General features: G+C 37.4%; 1 protein-coding gene across 26 annotated transcripts in view; it reads left to right on the top strand.

Annotated features, from left to right (window-relative positions):
• Window positions 1-4,387: 4,387 nt before the first annotated feature.
• Window positions 4,388-22,279, top strand: part of MEF2C (myocyte enhancer factor 2C) — a 280,803-nt gene continuing 262,911 nt past the window's right edge. For 4 of the 26 annotated variants that reach the window (XM_038125302.1, XM_038125303.1, XM_038125295.1 and 1 more), the window contains exons 1-5: window positions 4,417-4,713; window positions 14,563-14,661; window positions 17,318-17,482; window positions 18,229-18,757; window positions 20,102-20,179. The gene's annotated coding sequence lies outside the window, so the exon portion shown is untranslated. Of the gene's footprint in view, window positions 4,714-14,562; window positions 14,662-17,317; window positions 17,483-18,179; window positions 18,758-20,101; window positions 20,180-22,279 lie in introns of all 26 variants that reach the window. The other 22 variants (XM_038125292.1, XM_038125299.1, XM_038125281.1 and 19 more) reach the window with 19 other exon arrangements.

Here is a 22,279-nt window from a genome sequence, read left to right as displayed (position 1 = left end):
CTTTTCCTCTACTTTCTATATACCTTTCAACACTTTTTCTTTAGGGAAAAATCTCAGCTCCTGCTCTGCATCAGGAAAACCTATGTCACATTGCTCTCTCTCTCACTTGCCAAATGTATAGTTACATCATTTGTCCTTTCGGAGTTTGCACAACGACAGAGGGGAGGCCACAAGCAAATCTGCTCATGTATATTTACTACAGTATTGCACCTATTTGGGTAAATTTGTGAATGAGGAATTTCACAGTCCATCACCTTGCTACTGTAACTTTGTAATTCCCTCCTGGAAAGTCTCTGCTCCTACCAGTGGAAGCAGACTCCCACACTTTTTCTAGCCCAACTTTGAAACCATTTTCTTGCACATGTTCCTCAAACATGTCTGGTTTTCAGTGAGTCAGGTCTCTTTCTCAGGCCTTTTCATTTGGGTTTGCTTCAGGCATGGAAGGGTCAGAATTTATGGCCTGTTTTTGCTCTGATAGCTCAAAAATAAGAGAAGATTATTTTATTCCTTGGAGAATTCCTTGTCTACATTTTGTTCTGCTGAAGGTCCATAAGTCTTCATATAGATCACTCTTCTTTTTACAGAAATATTACCTGCTCCTTTGTCATATTCTTAAATTTTTTTCCTGGATTTTTTCCTACTTATTTGTATTTTATCTAAAAATTCAAAAACCATTCAACGAGTCTTTCTTTTTCTGAACTATGCCTAAGTTGATGGTGCTAGAAAAGTAATCTGTGGAAACTTAAAATAATAATAATAAGTTAGGCATATGATGATCTACAGTTGTATAATATGCCCATTATCATATGATCTGTGCAGTTTTGTCACAGCTTTTTAGCACCTGAAAAACTGAATATAGGCCAAGTGTTGAATCTCTATTTTGCATGATGGAGAAGAGAGACAGATTTTATCTGCAATATGCTCAGGCTGACTTTCTAGCATTTTGGAAGTGATTCTTTAACAAATGTTAGGGAAAAAAAAAAAAAGACATCTTGGATTAAAAAGCTAAAAACCATGAAGCTGAGAACATATTACTTAGATGAAGATTTATGTGCCCAAGAGATACCACTACCAATTTTCCTCATTCCTTTTTCTCCCCAGAGTCTGTGGTTAGGAAGAATTGGATTTTTACCAGTTACATAGAGTCAACAGGGCCAATCTTGGTTTCATCATTTCAAAACAGCAAAATCAAGACCAATTTTCACTGTATTTTGCAAAGCACCTGAGCAATCCTTCAAGAACGTAGCTGAATTTTTTTTCAGGATGATGAGCAAAGTCAGAGGTTCCTCATCAACCTCAGGCTGAACACATAGAGGGCTGAGTTGAGACTAGGTTCTCTTTCTACTTCCCCATTTAGTACTTCAGCAACCTTGACCTTGTAGCAAGGTCAGGGACATGATGAAAGGGAAATGAAAAAATTGCCATGTGCCCTGCTTCCTCCTCTGGAGGCTGAAAGTTTCACTTCCCTAATATGCTTAGTTGGCTCAGAGTAAAAGTTCCTGAGGGCAATCACAATCCTAGGTCTCATGTGGCAACCTGCAGAGCAAACAGGCCAGCCCACAGGCAGAGTACTCTCTGAGGCTTTCACCGGGGGTAAGGCAGCTCCAAATTGCCTACACTATGATCACACTTTTAAAATAAAATGATTACAAATTTGTAAACAGATATACATAAATAAAAGTATAAACCTGATATGGAGAATCTGGCATGCAAAAAGGTAACAGTTTTTATCACATATCAAAGTTTTACAGAATTGTTGTGATGCACTAGATTGTTATTTGGATACTGCACTGGGTGTTGTGTTATACAAATGTTTCCCCCCTTTCCTCAGATGGTGTATCCCTCGGATAAGGTGGTCTTGTCCCTTGAAGCCCCTCCCTTCGCCCCTCCCCACTGGTTTCCCCTTGGCTGGGGCCTTCCGTCCCTGCCTCCCATTCCGCGGGTATAAATGTCCCTTGAGTTTGGAGTTCTCTCTCTCTTCTTCACCTAGAAACCCTACGATGCAGATGTCCCCTTCCAGCTAATAAATAGGACATCAGAACCACGTGGAGAAAGAGCGCTTCTCGTCCTTTACTTCATCCATGTAGGATCCGTGCGGGCTAAATCCCAAGCTAGCCGGGGGGATTTACAGCCCAAAACCCACGGGTTCCTTCACAGAATTTCTACACAAATACTGTTCCAGCCTAATCAGTGAAAAATCATTTATGCCATCTGCACTCATCAGGGACTGCATTGTGGACACAACATGGCAAATAAAAACAGTAAGAGTGGTAAATGAAAATAAATATACAGGGATTTATACTTAGCAAGGCAAGGCTCTAAAACAATTGCATTTCAGAGAGAAGTACTGGATCTTTACAGACAGAAATGTGTTTTTCTGATAGCAGTTGTAATTAACAAGGTGTTTCATTGTTTCAGCCTGGCTCAGTTGAAGAAAATGTTTTTTATAAACAAAAGTAGGGCAGGATTTTTTAAAAATACACAGGAGATGTTAACTAATGGATAGCAATAACTAATTTTCCTATATTTTAAATCATAGTACATTAAGAATGTGCATCAGCAGTACCAATTATAGGTGGAATTATGAGAGAGTTTTGAATTTGAGCCAAGGTAATATTGAAATAACTACATTTGATCTGCAAAGGATCTTCTTCAGAGTGATAGCTTTGGAAATAAATGTAGTTCATTACAATGTTTCTTTTTCTGCAAGGAAATATCAATAAAATCCCTTATTTCTCTTAGCTGTACGTTTCAATATTTTAACTAAGTAGTGTGGCAGACACATCTTAAAAGAAAAATTATTATTTTGCTTTCAAGTCATGTCTGGGTAAAAACCCAGAATAAGCTCCCTTATTTGCATCCTTTTTTTTTCAGTTTCAAGACAATCATTAAGCTCTCAGTTTCTGTGACCTACTACATAGTCACATGAATGGGTATGGCTGTTAAGAAGAGAAAATAGTCTGATTTCTTATAAATTTCTTCTATTCCTTTTTTCAGAAATATAGGATACCAGACTAGTTTAATGCAACAAGAACAGTGATTAAGTCTGATGGTAATGTGAACTACATTCACTGTTTTTCAAACAATAAAGGATAACAAAATGTTTCAGAATTTCAATTCACCAGGACTTTTACAACATTAATTTTAATCTAAGAATAGAGTGGATAGGAGGCTTGAAATGAAACATTGATTTTATCAAACATCATGAAAGTACAAGATCTTTATTACGACAGATATGAGCCCCAAGAACCAAGCTTCCACATAGAAAATAATAAAAACACTTAATTATTTGGTACTCAGCTCTTGAATCCTGAATACCTGAAGTACATATTGAGAGAGTGGTACTTAAAATGTTTCCATGGATACAAGATGATGCCAATTAGGTCCATGTTCCTATCTGAAAGGGTGCCCTTGCAGAGAAATAAAGCTTGGTGAGTGGTTGTTTATACAAGTAAGTAAATAGGAACCCTGCTTATCTTACAAAGAGCTCCTGATCCACAATTTTTTGCCTCATTTGTTAGAAAGAAACATTTTGCTCCTTCTAAATAGCATATTAGAGCAAAGTAGACACTATTAATTTTTTTTCTTTAAAGCCACTTGAGTTTATGGCCTAGTTTTCAAGTGGAAAATGGAGTAACTAGGTATGTTGCTACCAATCCTGGTACCTATGTTGATGACTCTTTTTTTAACTCTGTGAGAAGAACACAGGTGTAAATTACACCTTTCTCTTTCAATTACCAGAAGCCATCTCCAGGAAGAAAAAGAGAAAAATAAAAGCAAGGGACAGAAACACCCTTATTATCAATAAATTATAAATATCCAATAAGGATAAGCATACCAAGTTTTCATCATTTCTCTCAAAAGACCCTCCATTTACTTAGGTCCCATTTTAAAAGTGGCTGGTTCCTAGACTATGACAGCATAAGTGCTACAAACATGTGATTTTGAAATTCAGACTCTCAATTCTGCATGCTTTTTAATTTTGGGACTGACATTAATACCTTCTATGTGATATGTTTAAGCTTTCTAAACCTTTTTTGATAAAAAGCACAATGAATTATGGAAGAGAAAGATAATCAACTTTAACAGTACAATTCAACAACTTGAATTGAAATTTCTGTGTGCTGTGTTCCTATTTTAAAAAAGTTTTCTTCCAGCCACAATTAAGAGAACACAGCCTCATCTTGTTCATAGAGTCTTCTTGGAATAATGTAATTTTAACATCTATTTAAAGGAAGACATTTTTTTGCCATACATGAGCCTCTTGGCCTTCCTTTCTCTTGAAGAAGCAATTCCTGGATACTGGATAAGACTACCGAGTAGATATTTTCCATTTGAACTTGCAGAGTACTTTTGAAGGGGGATGGCAAGGCGCTGTTCGTTTGCCAGCACTGACAAAGGTCTGCTTGTCAGTGATACCTTTTACAGCTAAATTTACTCAGGAGTGACAGAAGCAGGTGCACCTTGGCCTGCCAGACACTTGTGCACACACATCACACAGCCTACAGGTCAACATCCAAAGGAGAAAAAGCCTGGGTCTCCAGAGCAGAGGGTGAGTGAGGCAAACACAGCCCAAGCTGGGGGGCTTCTCTTCAAAGCCAGCTGGTCTGGCTTTATTCTACTGGGATTTTTTTACCTGATTTTTTTGATCAACTAAGCCCTCAGCAGGTGCTGACGGGTACAACTTCCTGGAGAAGCAGAAGAAGGACGCTGGTGAGTTTTAATATAAAAAAAAAATAATAACTATTCTTATGTCTCTGGAATGTTCTGCTTACCACAGCACTGGGTGATTCAGCTTCAGGCTCATGGTTACTCTCACGAAGATTTCTTCAAGAGAAAACAGTAAGCTTTGTAGCGTGCTTTGCATTTAACTTGAGGCAGTGCTTGATTTTATCTTCTGTTGCCAAGAAAAGCTTCTTTAAACTGACTGGATACTTATAGCCACTTTCTTTCCACTGTTTCTGTGATTCTAAATGGAAAGAAAATAGAGGATTACATGGAGGGACAGCAGAATCTAGACAGTGCTGGCTGAGGGTGTACTCTGTGCTCTACGTCTGCATCCTTTAAAATAAATGAGTTATCCTGATCATGACCAGACAAATCAAAAGGATTTGCTGTCTGTAGACTGCTCAGTATTTGGAACTTCAGCAGTCATTCCAAGGCTTAGAAATTCCTTCTGAACATCAACTAAGTTTCTTTTGTAATAAATGAGTGAAATTAATACTGTTTAGAGCATTTTACAAGACAATCAAAAGTTTCTCATGCAAACCAGTTACCTTATACTAAAGTGAAATGTAAATTGCAAGCTACAGGCTCCATGAGAGTAGTGCTTGACATGGTGCTTTTTAAAGACATTGTGAATTTACACATTCCCTTGCTTTAAAACCACAAATCATGCCTCTGTGTATATTCCTTAATTTGCATAAGAATTGGAAAATTGGATGATGGAGGATTTTTCTTTTTTTTTTTTTTCTAAAACAAGATTTCAATTAATGTAAAAATGCAGGAAAATATGATCACAAAATAAATATTTTTGAGAGGAGAAAAACATTTTTTGTTATTATTTCTATTTCAGGAACTCATTCTTTCAACTGTTTCACAGTATTAATTACAAATTGTTGTGTTAAATTGAAAACATTTATTTAAGTGAGTAAACAGACAGAAAACTTAACCATATGAATCTTTTTCAGTAAGCAGATTCCATAGTCATAAGTCACTGCACAGCACAGAAGACACTAATGGGGGAGAAAAAGGAATCATATGTCAATATACTGTTAGACTATTTCTGTAGTAGAGCTTCCCCACATATCAAAATAAATTATACATCAGAAATGAGTAGTCTAAGATTAGGCTGAATAATAATACCTGAATAACAAGGCCCTTTTAAACACCCCTGATCTTTGGTTTTGTTTCTGCTAGGGTGCTTGGTGTGGGACCCATATAGCTGACAGAGAGGTTCTACCTCAGAGGAGGTAGATCAGGATAGTTGTCATCCATTTTCTTCATTTTCAGAGACAAGAAAATGGAGAAGACATTATTTCTGGTTTTGGAATGTGCTATATGAAAATAGTCACATTTTTATTTGCTGCAAAGATATCCTACTGTATGTAATAAAAGGCCAATAGGATAAAACATTACTAGTCAAAACATAAAGTAAATCTAAATATTAAAGATATATTTTCTGATCAAGTATGAAATGTAGAACAAACAAAACCCCCAAAACTAGAGCTGCCTTTAAAATGAACAATGCCTGTAGAACTCTGTTGTTTTGTAGATAATGTGTAAAGTATGGAAACCAAATTCCCTATACAGTCATTAAAACCAAGCAATGTTAAATGCAAAATCAGTAAAGAGTAATAGCAATTCCTGGAGCTAGCTAGATATTGTTCATGTCACACAAAACAAGAAAAAACATACAGCCTGCAGTTTGGAGCCTTTAGTTCTGTACATTTTAAGTTCATCAACATTTTGCTGTATTGATTTTAAAGACTTGGGAACAGTAATCAATGTGACAAAACTCCTGGATAATTTAACGAAATTCCAGTGAAGTTAGTTCTAAATTTCACTGCACTCAGGGAAAAATATTTTGTGAAATAAAAGTTAAATATAAAAAGCTTTCCTTTTCTAGAAAAAGATTGTTTAATGTTTCAAAATATAGAGTTTGCTCATTAGATAATTTAGACCATTAAATTTAAATGAGTACCCTTAATTGATCTTTCTGGTTTCTTATTTTTGTCATCAACAGATTACAGCACATAAGGTGAAATTCTGAAATATTTCTGTTATTAATGAAATACTGAGAGATTAAGAAATAGGAAAACCTAGTTTAATGTTTTATAACTTTATAACTATTTCAGTTAGAATGAGAATCACCCCTAAAATGCCTGGTACATTATTTTATTTTTGTACCAACTACTCCCTATTAACTAAGAGCTCTGTGGTTAATTTTATAAATTATGGCAATTTATGCTACAATTTTTTGCCTTTTTTTTTTTTTTTTTAAGCTACAGTGTAGCTCAGCTTTCAATCTTGTGTTTGTCTTTTCCGGTAAATCCAAGTTTTAGTGAAAGGAGGCTATCTATATTAGTTTTTCTTAATGCATGTAAATAAGAAATGGGATTTAACCACAAAACTTTGGTAAAAATCTCAGTTTAGGAGATTCAAAATCTGGATTGTATTCTTCAAAAGTTTTCTTTTCTTCAAAAGTTCTCTTTTCTTCAAAAGTTCAATTTTTTCCACATACTGTTAAATTGTATTTTAGAAGCATCTCATAACTTTCACTTACGCTGTTAAAAACTGGACACTTTCCACGGAAGGCAGCGAATTGCATATAAAAGTTAGATAACATGAGCTGCATGATACAAAAATCAGTGGGGGGAATAGAATGAATAGCTGTAATTACAGCTTCATACAAGAATACTTTAAACATGAAAATTTTCCATTTTATGTTTCTATTTTAGAGTGTATGTGCATTATATACATATATATATATATGCGAATGTATATATACTTTAAATTTATCATTTTTTTCCCCTTGGTACAGTAGACAAAACTTATTCTAAAAAAGGCATATAACTTTCTTCTTGACTTGCATTAATTAATGTTTTTGTTTGGGATTTCATTGGTTATTGGTCTGAGACAGTTGCCATGGAAATCAAAGGATCAGACTACCATTAGGAGTAGTGGAGAACTCTCCTCTTTGCCAGTCTGCTGGCAATGTAGAGAGCCACTTGGAGCCTTGCCTGAGGGCTCCATGCCCCTGAGCTGTCCTGGTGGCTGCAAATGGATTGCTTTGCAGCTGCTCCCCACCTCTGCACCCCACTGTGGCTGATTCCCAGGTGAAAAAGCACTTACACACCACTCTCAATGATTGCTTGGAGTTCGACCCTCCAAATCCATTTCAAAAATGCTGTTGCGCTCTAGATTCACCATAAACTAGGAAACAAGGACAGGTCTCAAAGTATACCCCTTTTCACAGTGTACAGGTACACAAACTGTTTGTCAGTGGGAGTTGTCCTTTTCAATAAAGTGCTGACAATTTATTGCATAGTCAGATATGGATTAGTTCTTTAGAAAGCAACTAAGCATTATGAGACAAGCTCTGAAAGCACCACTTAAGAAATCTTCAAAGAAGACAAAAGCACAGTACTTTCTATGCATAACTTTAAAGGCACTGGATTCTAAATCAAGTTCAATAAATACAGCTTGCAAAGAATTAACATCTAAATTTAAGCTGACATACACAAGTTTACTGGAAAATGTAAAAAAACTGCACAGGCAAAAATAATAAAGAGAAATTAATAAAATTATAGAATGAATGAAACAGCAAATACAGCTTTGTTCATAAATATAGCTATATAGCATTACTAGTTCTACATACATACTTAAAAGTTGTACTTATGGAAGATGAAGTGCAATCTAATGTTACTGTAGCTGATGCACTGTAGCCTGAAACATCTGTCAGAGCAAAAATATTAAAAGCTGAATAGTATGATACCAACATGCTATGGTTTTATCCCGCAAATCAAACGTTTCTCTTTATGGGTCACTACTTTTTATCTTCTGTTTTAACTCTTTTTTTAACAAACAAGCTCTCCCCCAATAATTTTAATTTCTCTCTACTTTCTTTTATTATTATAAAAATAACAATACAGAAGTACACAAAATAGGTGCTTCCTATAGTTTTTGCTGTAGATACCTGCAGCATTCATTATTTTCCTTTACTTTTTAAAGTCCTATATGACTGTATGCAAATTTCCCTTTCTCTAGTATCAACACATCTCCTGAATTTAAAATTATTGTAGAAAGAATGCTTGGTAATAACAAATTATTATTGTGTGCAGTCATTCTAAAATAGCATATTAACACAGAGAATAATAGAAGAGACTGTGAAACAATCTACTTGTATATCAAGAGATTGTTCCTACTCTTGCAAAGAAAACCCCTGTCCATTTAATTATGTGTCCTTGCACCAACTCAATGCATTAGCCATTTAATACTGCACCTCAGTCCCATTGAAATGAGATTTAGGCTTGCATTCTTCCACAGAAATACAAGGGAACTGGTTTCTACTTAGGGCAAAGAAGTACTTGGTTTCTTTGTTCCTGGGAAAAAGCGCTCTTTCAATAGCTTCCCAAGTGCTAGGTTAAATCTGCAAAAAGGATTGAGGATGGGAACTCCTCATTGAATCTCAATTTAATCAAAAAAATTCTTAACCCATTTATCCCCACTAGCAACAGTCCTCTTGCGTTATTTCTGCCCATATTCCTATTGTCTTATCTTCCCCTACATGAATATGTAGACTACAAAAAGACCCTTCAGTCTCAGTTAGGAGCTAGAAAATTTTCTAAACCCCTTCCAAACATGTACCTATTCCCCAGCTCTTGCCCCTTTAGCTGAGCAACAGCAAAGAAAACAATTTAGTCACATCCAGAGGTAAAGAGGTTTTATAGCACAGAACTTCCAACTGTGGTAGATTTAAAATGTAAAGACCAATACGAGAGTCATCATAACACATTTATTTGCTTCTGAGAGCCTAAAACTAAAAAGGCTAACAATATATTAGGTCAGTTCAAGAAGTTTCAATACATATTTGAATGAATTTAATTGAATTTTTTAACAAAAAAAGAAAACCCTGAAGTTGTTTCTATATGGTTTTAGTTGCCTGAAAATAATAATAATTTCCAGTTGAAGGAACTTCAATTTAGTAATCAGATTTCTTCTCCTTTAGCCATGTTAGGGTGGCTATCTGTAAAGTCATTGCTGAAAACAAAACTTGCTGCTCTGATTGGTGCAAATTTGCAATAACACAGCAGACCAGAAATGAAAACTTAAATCTGTGCATCATACGGGAGCCGTACAAAGCAGATCAAACTAGATCATATGGCAGAAACAACAATTTCAGATGAAATACATTCAAACCAAAGCATCAAACCAAACATGACCAAGGGCTTAGCTTTCTTTTAACATCAATAATATCAACTTTTTAAAGTACTTTCATGGGAAGAGTTAAAACCCCACAGCAGGATGCTCATGGAAGGTTTAAATAGATATACATAGGTGGAATAATCCCATCTAAAAGCTGACCCAACTATTGTGCAATTACATTTATGGTCACAGAAATTAAGTTCTTCACTTATCAAGAAGAGCTGTCAACTTTCAAAAGGCCTCTCTAAATCATCTAATGAAATATTTGTATTAATTAATTATTGTTTTTACAGCAGCACTTAGAAAACATATTTGTAGGTCAACACTTGTGTTCGGAGCTGTTCAAACACAAAACAAAACCATGAATTCAGAAGAGTTTGAAAACACCTAAAACCAGTGCATTATGTCAAAATGTCCATAGAATAACCTATTAGTTCTTGGTATATACATGCAAGCATATCTGTATAAAAAAGTTTGAGAGTAATACCTTCATACCCTCATTCCAGATACTAATCTATCACTCTTCTATTCTATATCCAATTTATGGTGTAAATACCTCTGTTAGAACAGGTTGGATCATGGGCCATTAACATTTGTGCATCATTTTAGTGCATCATTGTGCATCAAATTTTAGTTCCAGAAACTGGTATGAAACCGGAAATAGAGGCAAATTGTCAGACAACAGCAAAAAGCTGGTTGCTTATCTAAAATATAGCTCAAAGTCTAATCTGGAAAACTCCTGAGAATTATTTTTTAGGGGAAAAAACCCCAAATTTTGAATACTCTAAGAGATGCCTTTCATGTGTGACATTGGTATACACATCTAAAGCCAGAATGGGAAACATATTGGCTTTCAGCAACAGGAGATGAAGTTGACCAACCCTTTTTACCCCCTTAGAACATGTTTGAATCTGAATTTTGCTTGAATTGTGGCTAGGCGTCCATCCAAAACAAACCTCCACTTTGCTTGGCCCTCAAAATTACCATGAATTTCATTGTCTACACAGATGCAGATGCTGATCTAATTTGTAGCAGCTGCAGAATACCTAATTAAGCCTTTTCTGGCCATTTATGGCTGTCTGCTTCTGCATCACTTCATCACTCAGTGCAAGATAGACAAAAGCTTGAGTGTCACACAATTAACAAGAGGGTAAAATCATATTTTTTTGTTTTAGGTAGTGCATTTTTTGTCAAAATATCTGAAAATGTCACAATACCTTAGTCAGGCAATTCCATTTCTGGAAAAGAGAAGGAATGCACAGCCTAAAAAATATTTTCCTAGTTCCCTCCCAGCTTTTCCCAAAATGAAAATGAATCACAGAGGGATTCTCCTTATTCAGGGCAGGCAACCACATGAACAAACAAATGTGGTAGAAGGAATAAAAAGGGTGCTCCATTCTTTAATACTAATTCTGAAACAATTAATGGAAGCCTTTCCTCTTAGAGATAAGTAGAAGGAGCTACACTAGCAGGAACTTCTTTAGAAATACCCAGCTAATGATACAGACATTTAAGACTTCTAAAGCTGCATAATTTAACAATGAAATACAAAGTTATCTACCTCTGCATCAATTCTAGAAGCTGTGAGAGATAGCTCTTCTATACTAGCAATCAATTTGAATAGTAAAGATATTGTATTTCCTGGGTGAAGGCTGTTTAACAATCTAGACAGGCTTGAATCACACATGTATTAGACCACACAGTAAATTACCAAGTGTTTTGCTTTTGAAAAAAAATTCTGATGCTTCTGCATATGAAGATGCAGAATTATAGACATGAACACCAGTTCATGAAAATGACAGCATTTCCAAAATTATTCTTCAAATACATTCCTGTAAATACATTCCTTCAAATACATTCCTGTACTTAAACCCTATTAAGATGGGGAATTGATTCCAAATTTCCACTCTAAGCTCATATTTGATCTATTTTTTGTATTTTTGCATAAGGGGAAAAAATTCCATTTAGCTCGAAATTTTACCTAATTAACTTTATGTCAGAAGAGACTGGGGAAGGGATGTAAAATTGAAAATAGTTACTGAGATTTGAGTTTGTCTGAGACTAAAGTTTTGCTTGCCAATTTCTTACTAACACTGAAAATCTTCAAAACCATAGATGCATTTCTTTCAGGCAAGTCTAGACACACATTTTTGGAGTACTTAAACTTCAGCATGGGAGAGGTTAGTAGTTTAAATTTTTCCTATATTTACACTTAAGTAAGATCATGGGCTACAAGAGTTATACTCCTAAAATGTGTATGTGTATATTTAAACTCTATACATTTGGTGGAACATTGACATACCATGATAAGTACATTTGAATTACTTACATAGTGGCTGGTACAGGAACTGGACTTAGAGCATACTCAAAGATTAATTTTGAGGCAGAAGTTGAATTTGGGCAGCCAGTGACATAGAGCTTCTATTTTAGTATCTCATCTCAGCCTGTCAGAGTACACTGGATTTGAACAGACTTCAGGGGATTTTGGACATACCATATAAGCTCCACAGCATCCATGTTCCATACTAAGCAGGAGATTTGGGATTTCTATAGCTATTAACTTCCTTCAGATGTCATATCAGTCTCATTTTGAAGAAAAAAAATGTGTGGCAAGAGTAGACACAGACTTAATTCTAATATTAGTCTGTGTTGTCATTCACGAAGTGATAAATACTATTTTTAAATACTATTTTTATACTCTTTAGGACAAATTTAGTAATGTGTAATCTTTGAAAGAAAACATTTGTCTATGAGGAAGATATCTCCTATCTGTAGTCTGAAAACAGTTTTTTAAAAATTACAAGTAAAAAATGTCTTGGATTAAAAAATATCTTTGGGCAGCTGTTTATGAGATATTTAAAGGACAATAGCAAGTTGCAAACTACAGTTTCAGAAACTGCCTTTTGTAACAATGAAACATTGTGGATTACTAGAACAAGATCAATTTAGCAAAACCAACAAACCCCCTTTTCATTGTTGACTTAACACATTTGGCAGCGTTTTTCCTTCTAAAATCAATCTTTTCCCTGCAAAGGCCCTTGAAAACATCAGCAGGGGAGCATAAAAATATCTTTATTCAAAAATAAGAAGAAAAAAAAAAGAAAAATAAAGAGGAAAAAGGTGTCGGGAGGAAAAGGGGAGTGGTGAATTGAAAAAAATATCTTTCCAAAAGGCTGGAAACTAAGACAGATAATGCCCTGTCTTAGTCGAACTCCAAGCCCTTCATCTAATCTCACTCACTCCACGGCTTCAATACCAGCCAACTGGACACCGATCTGTCCCCTTCCCAGGACTGTCATGTGCTGCTGGAGCTTCCCGAGCCTGGCCCTACATGTTTGGCCTCTCCAACTCTCTCTGAAGTCCCGGGACCCCGGCTCCGACCACCCACCATCTACCCTCCGCAGCTGGCAGGCAGCAGCCCCTGCTTCAGCCTTGCCCTGAGTTGACGGGATTGGCAACCCGGGTTCCGCTGGCACTTGCAGAGCCTGCCACAGTGGCGACACCCACTTGTTCTAAAGGTTGGAGCCGTGGACAAAGGCTCTGAACAGGCTCCGGAGAGGCCCGATGAAGGTAGTTCTGCCGGGGTACGAGGGGCAGGGTTCTGCTTCCAGCCTCCTCAGAGCCGGCCTTTGGTCAGGACTTCCCAACCCTTTGCTATTTCCGGCCAGTTCCACATAGCCATAGCTGCAGTAGAACAGCCGCTGTTCCCGCCGCCCGTCCTCGCCGAGACCACCCACTCTGGCGTCAATCGGCGCCCGGCCGGCTTTACACCGCCTCCGCAGCGCCCCAGGGTCTTCCCGTCAGAACGGGGACGAGTAAAGGGCGGTGGCCGTAGCATCGGCAGCGCCGGCTTGACCCGGGACCCCCTGGCACTCGCTGCCCCGCCCGGCGCCGCCAGATCCGCGGAGCAGCAAGAGATGGGGCCAGAGACCAGTGTCGTACCTACTCCTGCTGTGACTCCCGACCACCTCACCCGAAGGGACAGCCCAGCACGTAGAAATCATGAATCAATAAATAAATTATGAGAAGCCGGGGTAATGATATGTGCAGGTGCGAGGGGTTGGGGCAGAGGCCAGAAAGGTTGCCCCTCAAAACCAAGTCATTCCAGCTGGGATCCCCTCTCTACAACTACACGTGCAGAGAAAAACGTGTATTTGGAGTGAAAAAATGTTCTGTGGGTGCTACCTGGTTGCCTTCCTCAAAGGAGACCCAAGAAATTGCATGTCTGGTGTCAGCTCCACACATATCTGCCCTTTATAGAAGGAACAAAATTAATATGCCAAATTTTACCACTTTATAATTCATCCTGGTCTTTTAAACATGCATTTATTAAACAATGAGATGGCTGTGTTTTCCAAAATGCATGTCAAAGTATAAATACCAACTGGAGGATAAGTACAACCTGCAATCAATAGTTTTGTAATTTTACTGATAGTGTAGCATTCCTAAGGCAGGATTTAGATGGAGTTTATAACAGCTTCTGAAAATGTCAAGCTACTTACAAGTAAGACAAGCCTAAGTGCACGTCAGTAAAGATTCATATTATTTTTATAGAAATTATTCATTAATCTTCTAAAATATATTGAAGGCTTGAATTTTAATAATATGCTAATTTTGTGCTTTTAAACATCCAAGGTGCCGAACACGAATTGTAAACTGTGAAGTAACTACCATGGGACAGATTAAGTAAAGCATTGGAGGCGGATGATTTTGACAATAAAGAGGGTGTATGTGGTGAGTGTTTAATATTTTTTACATTTAATATCACCAAGTACTATTTATTTTTTTTAGATTTCTGTTCAAAGCAAAACCTGGAGAGCAAAACTCTACTGTGTTATATACTTATGGGTATACCTGTGACAAAGGCTTTCTGTAGTCGTTTTGTGATGTGTGTGGTGATAACACCATTTTAGTAATGGCATGCCATTTTATTTTAAGTTAATATGTCAGCAATGCATACATTGCAGATATATTTTTTGCAATTAAACAATTTTGCAAGGAATCCTGTACATGTCATCTCATTGCAAAGGTTTACAAAGCAACTAATTTGTGCTCCTGGAAAACAACCCTGCTGTCTTTGAAATTATCTGAGTTTATATATTTTTGTTCATTATAAAAGCATATGGTTTGAGGGAATATTCTGAATGAATGAAGAACAAATACAGTACTGTTGAATAATCTTGTGGGGTAGATTAATCTATAGCCTCAATTTCTCTCAGGGTGGGTTGCTGTGGCAACCACCCCAGCTCACTTTAAAATAATTTCATAAAGCTCTCTTCAAGAGCTGTACCCAGCGTGGGCCAAGTTTAAAAGCAGCCAGACATGGGAAGGAGAGTTACACTGTGTTGCTCTTACAAATAGGGAGGTGGTGGAAGAAAGCAAGGCGTAGAGTGGAATGTGTTTTAACAGAACTTTAAACAGAAAATAGAAACCATGCTAGCCCAGGGTTAAGACACAAAGGTAATTTCATAGTAACCTCACTGCTTTTCAGTTTAAATACCATTAAAGGATGTAAGCTGGCAATCTCATTTCTTCTAAGGAAAAATATATTCTGCATCTTAAAAAGAACAAAAATACACTTTGATAATCATCTTAAAAGGAAATGTTTCCTTGAAGTAATCACACTTGTAATGGAAAGAGATACTTGGATGCACTCTTTAATAAACCTTTGGAGATCTCATTTTTATAGTTATTACATTATGACCTATGTCTCATGGTTTAAGACACTGCATGCCTCAGGTGATAGATTGGGGAAAAAAAATTGTCAGCAGATCTATATATGGACTGTGGACAGCAAAAAAGCTGTGCACAGAAATTTCTTGTGCCAGAAATTTGAAAAGGGTGCATTTGTGGAGATTGAGTACATGTACAGATATCAGAACAAAGGCATTTTTACTGTTTGAAATTATTTCAGGTTTTTAAATTAAACCCAAAGAGAGGGAAACAAAAACACCCAAACACTTCAAATTATGCTGCATAAGTTCACATCTTGTCTAAACCAGAAATGAATGACAAATCCTGATCCCTCCCCTTATATCTGTTTGTCCATCTGGCATCTGAACCCTGTTGTAAAAATCAAGATGTCCTTTACATGGATTTGATTAATTGTGCTCGTGACAAAAACTTGGCATGGCTTTAAGGTGCTCCACTATGTGAAGGTCACCACTATAAAAAGATTAGATCACAAGTGCCCGCATGGAGGTGTAGTTGAAGTTCTAAACTGCTACTTTTATTTTCTGAAATATTTGCTTACTGTAATAACTATTTTCAAAATATGACAGTGCTCATGTTCTGTCTTGTCAGTTGAAGGGCTGTGTTACCAACTAACCAGACACCAGAAAACTTACATCCTGCACAAAATAAAGCAGATGCCAGTCATTTTCAGTTAGAGCACAAACGTGTCAAGTCTTAACATAATTTTCTATTTTTTGCCACTAAGAATATACAAATATTACTGGATAGTTGAGTGCCACACTGGGAGATCAAAATTGTCTGTGGAAGAGACATAGCAAGGGTACAACCTGTGTAACTGTTCTGTATTTCTTTCATGCTGTGCTTCACAGCAGACTTGAATTTGAGAAAGTATTTCTTTCCCAATGTTTTTCAGGCTGTGCTATCACTGCTGTGCATATGTGCCTCTTACCACCGTGTACAATGTGCTTCACTTCTATCTGATTGTCTGGTGGGTCTGAGCACATCAGTATCACTGTCATTATTGGTGTGGGTACATTTGTAGCATGTCACTGCACGGAGAGTGGTGCGCTCTCACCCAGACAGACCAAGATATGGATGAGACCCACAGTATTCTCTAAGGATTTGCATTGTGAGCAATTGCAGGATGCTTGTTAGAGCTATTAAGCTTTATTTTGCTCTGACTGCGCTTTGAGCATCCATGTTTTAAAGAGTACGGTTGAACTGAAAAGGTAAATAAAATTCACTGTCAAATACTTTGGAAGTAGGTCAGTGGCCCAATGAGATGTTTCTAGGGGAAAAGACTGTGAGACCAAGGACTTGTATTAGAACAACCCAAATATATATTTATCTCTGTGTTTGAATTAAGTCGTTTGGTTTTATCACATATGCTGTTCCAGTACCTTAATCTATCATAAAAATAATACTGTCTGCCTTTACAAACTCCTCTCCTCCTCCCAAAAGACCATAAAAGTTGGCTATCTGCACAAAAATTTTAAAAGTATGCGCAAGATTTTACTCAAATCACTGCACATGCTTAATCTGGATTCAAACTCACAGTGCAGTCCTTTCAGTCTAGTTTTAGAAGCAACTGAACGTATTAAAAAAAAAAAAAAAAATAAAGCCCTGACCACACAGCGTGGTCTCAATGCTGCATTTCTGTGGGTGAGTCTGACATGAGACCGTCTCGTGTCCACAGCTTCCCGTGGCCGGGATCTGCTCGAGGAGGCGATCGGGCCCGGATCTGGCCGCTGCTCATCGCGGGGAAAGCACCGCTGAGCTGGCGCTGCGCCGGAGCAGTTCCCCATGACTCGGGACGCGGAGCCGGATGAGTTGGGAAAGTTGGGCTGCTCAACAGGCTCAGGTCTCGGGAGGGGGAGCCCAGCCAAGGGGCTGGGCAGGAGGTCTCGGGGGCGGGGGCAAGTGCCGGAGGACCGCAGCCCCACTGCGCTCCGGAGGAGGCACAGGAGGAGGTGCCCTTTGGGCTGCGCCGGAGGCCGTGGGCCGGCTCTCGGCGCCCGCCTCTCCGCGACGGAGGTGAAGCCACTCCGAAGGTGCCGCCTCGGGGGTGCCGGGGATGCAACACGCAGGGACGTTCCGAACCCCGGGTTCCCCAGGTCCCCGGGTGCGGCGAGCTCGGTTACTGCCCCACAGCAGGGCCCAGCCCGCCTCACAGGTTCGCTGCCCTCCTGTCTTCCCTCCGCACGCTGTGGTTGCCCGGGAGGAAGGGGAAAACACACAGCGGCTCGCCGCCTTGTCTTCGTTTTATGTAATAAAGGATGTCATTAAGTTTGCGTGTGGCATATGCCATTACCCCCACCGTAAAACTAAAATTAGCAAAATGTCAGGAATGGAAAGATTGATTCACCCAAGACGCAATTATCATTTAAAAAGGGCTTGATTGAGGTGCTGATGCTCAGTGATTTATTCTGCATACCATATACATAATTAAAGTAGTGTAGTGGAGCAATTTATCAATCTAGTTTAGACTTGAGGGGCAAAGAGTTGCTGCCGCTGCTACTGCTGCTGCTCTATGTTTGTTTTATTAAAACGCTTTCTAGATCTAATCCCGCCCCCTTTTTGCGAGACTGAAACTGATTATTTCTTCAGCTCGGGAGGAGAGAGTCATTCGTTTGGGATTGTGGGAGAGGTAGAGAAATAGAGAAATGGAGAAAGAGAAGAAAAAGGAGGAAGAGCGACAAGCAGAAAAGGACACCTCATCGGGAGTGTAGTTTGAATCCCTTTCTCGCCTCCTCCTTCCCCTTCGCGATGTTCCAAAGGCTGTGAGCTATTCGCCTTTTCCCATTAGCCTGCTGCTACTTCCTTCCTGGACGATCTCAGGACGAGTCCGGTTACTTTTAATCCGACCAGCAGCTCAGCCACTTTCTCCTCCTCCACGCAACACACACGCGCACCACACACACACACGCGCGCGCGCGCGCTCACACATCCCAGGCATCTTCTGCCTGCTTATTGGATTGACTTTGAAGGCTGTGTGTGTGATTCAAGGCGGCTGCATGTTGAACCAGCTGGTGAATATTTAAAACTGGAAGAAGTAAAGGGATTTTTTTCTTTTTCCTATGAAAGGAAAATATCTGAAGGACTAGTCTGATCAGCCAAACAGCTAACTGTTTACAATGTAAGTACATGTGAAATTCTGCGTCAGAATAAAATGTAATGTGAATGGTACATAAGCCCTAGGTACATTTCCTATCGCGTTTGAAGAATGTATCAGTCTTTTTATGTAAACTGGGATTGAGGTTGCTTGCAGACTTTTAGTGTGTGACTGTGCAGTTGCTTAAAAGTAGCTTGCTAAACAAGAGTTAAATCTCTAGTAAATTATGGGGAACTTGTCTCTATCAGTGTCATAATTGTTTAAACTTTGATGAAGTTAGTTTACATAATTTATGTGGGTGCTTGATATTGTGAAGTATTGGAAGCTTATTTGATTTAGATGGCTCTTAGTTGATTTAAAAGCTATGACCTTGTAGTGCTTGCACTCTGCTTTATCAGACTAAAGAAGCAATCTAGTTTCAGTGAAATGCTCTTAAACTTCATTGTCATCACAGGCTCTTCAGTCTTGAGTTAAAGTAGTGCATGCTTGCAAGTGTTCAACTTTGTACATCTTTAATCTGAATTACGTTTGAGATGGAAAGACCCCTTGCATTTATGTGGGAACTTAAGTGATGGTCTGCAAACTGATTTTGGAACAGTATGCTTTGGTCTTTACACAGTACTTTGAGTAATCTTTAAATTTTTTAACACAAGGGAGCTAATCAGAATTACAGAACTAGCTGACATAATTGCAGTACGATCACTTACAGGCTAAGATAAAGTTAAATGTAAATGAGAGACTTGTAAGATTATTGTTGCACTATGTAATTAGAATACTTATTAATTCCCATAAAACTTAGCGTGACCTTCTGTCAGCCGGAAAAACAAAACAAGCATAAAAAACAAGCTAATAATCCCATTTCCATACTACTACTACTACTACTACTACTACCAATAATACTAATAAAAGCAATGCAGCATGGTGCAAAACAAAATGCAATGAATCACTGTGGGTATCTAAGCATTGTCTTCTATAGAAAAATTCTATTTTCTTTATTGTATGTAACAAGTATTATTACCAAATAACTGCATACTTAAATAAATACTGTAATAGACATTTTAAGACTAAAGGTTTCAGAGAATTAAACAGAGAAAGGCACTTTACCAGTACTTTGCTGGTGATCAGAAAATAATGGCTTTGACACAAAATTTGCCTTGCACATATCTGACAATCACTTTAATAGCATATGCCCTAGATTCATATCTTTATTTTAAAATAACTATAACATGAATGACAAGCAAACCATTTTAGAAGCAACTTCTCATTTAGAAGACTAGATTTCTTTTATTGGCACTTTCCTGGCTATTGTGTTTGAGGAGTAAAAATGTTTATATGGAGTACAATAACTAATTCTTAGGTGCTTGGCAGGGCATGGAGATAGTACCACCTGTGAACCACTACTCCAGCACCTCTGTATTGCACACATACTAATTTTCAGTTCAAATGGTAAGTCATATGGTTTCTCTGGGGATTTGTTATTTTGTGAACTGTATTTGTTACAGGATTTCAAGTACCTTACTTTAAGTCCAAGACCCACAAAATTTTCTTACTTTATTAGTTTTCTTCAAATATCTATTATATTATTCTTTCTGTATTAGGAGTACATAATTCATAATGAGCCTACACTGAAATATCTGCCCATATGTCTGTCCTCTTGGAAGTAATAGAAAAATTTCTTGCAGAACAACTTAAGACAATGGCCCTTAATCCCAGATGTCTATATTCCTTGTTTTACATGTGCTTTTATTTTAAAAACTTGCTGTTTGTATATATTTATACTAATATGCTCTAGTTAGTATGAGAAGGTAGCTCTGGGACCTGCACATGGAAAGGAGTTCTTACACAACTAGTCCCATTGTCAATGCTGAGACTACTTGTGGAAAAATGAGCAACAATTTACAGGATAACAATTTACAGGATCAGGACCCAAAGAGACTAGACCTCTTGCCTAGCCTAAAGCTTTCATAGGACAGAGATGTAAAGAATGTCACTTTCAATATCCTGTAAAAGAATGCAGAGATCAGATACTGTTTGCATCCTCTTAAGATTATTTGACCAAGAAAAAGGAAATATAAGTTTAGGAGCTTTATTAAAAATGGTACTAAGTGATGAATAGTGTGGGAGATTAAGTCTTTTACAGTTATGTTCCTGAGTTTCTAGTTTTAGAGCATAACAAGAAAATTAATTCAAATAATTTCTTACTGTGAATTTTCTTTCAATATGGGATCCAGATTTTTTTTTTATTTTTTTTAACATTTCATCTACCTGCAACATGTACATTCAAAACCAGAGATACCTTTCTTAAATGGTCCTTTTTTTAAAAAATGCCTGTAATGTTACAGACAAAGAGAAATGAAGCTTTCTGAGCTTTTCACAAAAGTTTCCTTAAGAAATATTTTAGTAACTCATTATTCAGTAGACAAAAGTAACTATTTAGAAACTTAGGAACTGAGCAGGAGTTTTGAATAGAATATTTTGCCAACTTAATTTCTTTTAGTTTTACTTTTCTCTATAACAGATTAATTTATTGTTCATCAAGATAGTTTAGTTCATTTTCAGAGACAGCTGAAGTTATTTCTACATTTCTTTAAGGAAGAAGTCATTAATTGTTACTAGCTTCTTGAAAGAAAAAGTGCTCAGAGTTTGATACATTAAGGTCCATTATTATCTGTTTGATATAATTATTGAAAATTGTGCGACAATTTTTCCAAAAATCTAGTAAGGTGTATTGGTGTTTTTTCAAAACACTGATAATGGAGATGAATCTACATAAGCTGTTATGTAATTTCCAAGAGTTCATAGACCCTAGACTATGACTATTTCCAAGAGTTCAGAGTCCATATTCAGCATCCTGAATAATAACCAAAACACTTGCATTTTTATGCATTTTAAGTTTTTAAATTTTGCTAGTTGATATCAGCAGAGAGATTTTGCTATCTCCTAATTTAAGCTCTGTAATGACTTAGGTACAAAATATTTTTAAAACAATATTTTTAATTCTGAAAGCTAGAAAACTTCAAACTTAATAAACAGAGTTAGAATTCTGATATTTGAAAAGAATGAAAACACAATTTTGGATCCTGCTTCAGAAGCAAAATGGATTCAGAAGAACTTTGGTCAGCAAACACTGATGGTGCAAGTGAAAAATTGAAAAACTGAATTTTTAAACTATTTTTAGAAGTAATTACTTGAGTCCTCTGACCAGCTTTAAGGTCATTTTCTTACAACTGATGATCAATGATACATGTGGACAGGTGATTAAAAGCTAGTGTCTTTAGCCCTCCACTTTAATGCCACTCTCTCATTGACTGCAGTGCAGTAGAGGTTGTTTATTCACTGAGATCTGTCATCTTTAGGAAATCAGACCAGCTTATAGGGGCGATTCACAAAACCAACAGTGACAACAAAGTCTTATGTGCCTTACAAAAGAAGGATTAGGGAGTTCACATGTCATTTTGATTGGACAGCAATAAAAGCTGATTGCTGTGGCATAGCAAGACATGCTTCAGTTTTAAGTGATTATTGTATGAGACAACTGGAACTCTG

This window comes from Motacilla alba, chromosome Z, assembly GCF_015832195.1.
Source record: "Motacilla alba alba isolate MOTALB_02 chromosome Z, Motacilla_alba_V1.0_pri, whole genome shotgun sequence".
NCBI classification, from domain to species: domain Eukaryota; kingdom Metazoa; phylum Chordata; class Aves; order Passeriformes; family Motacillidae; genus Motacilla; species Motacilla alba.
This window is presented reverse-complemented; position numbering and strand designations above follow the sequence as displayed.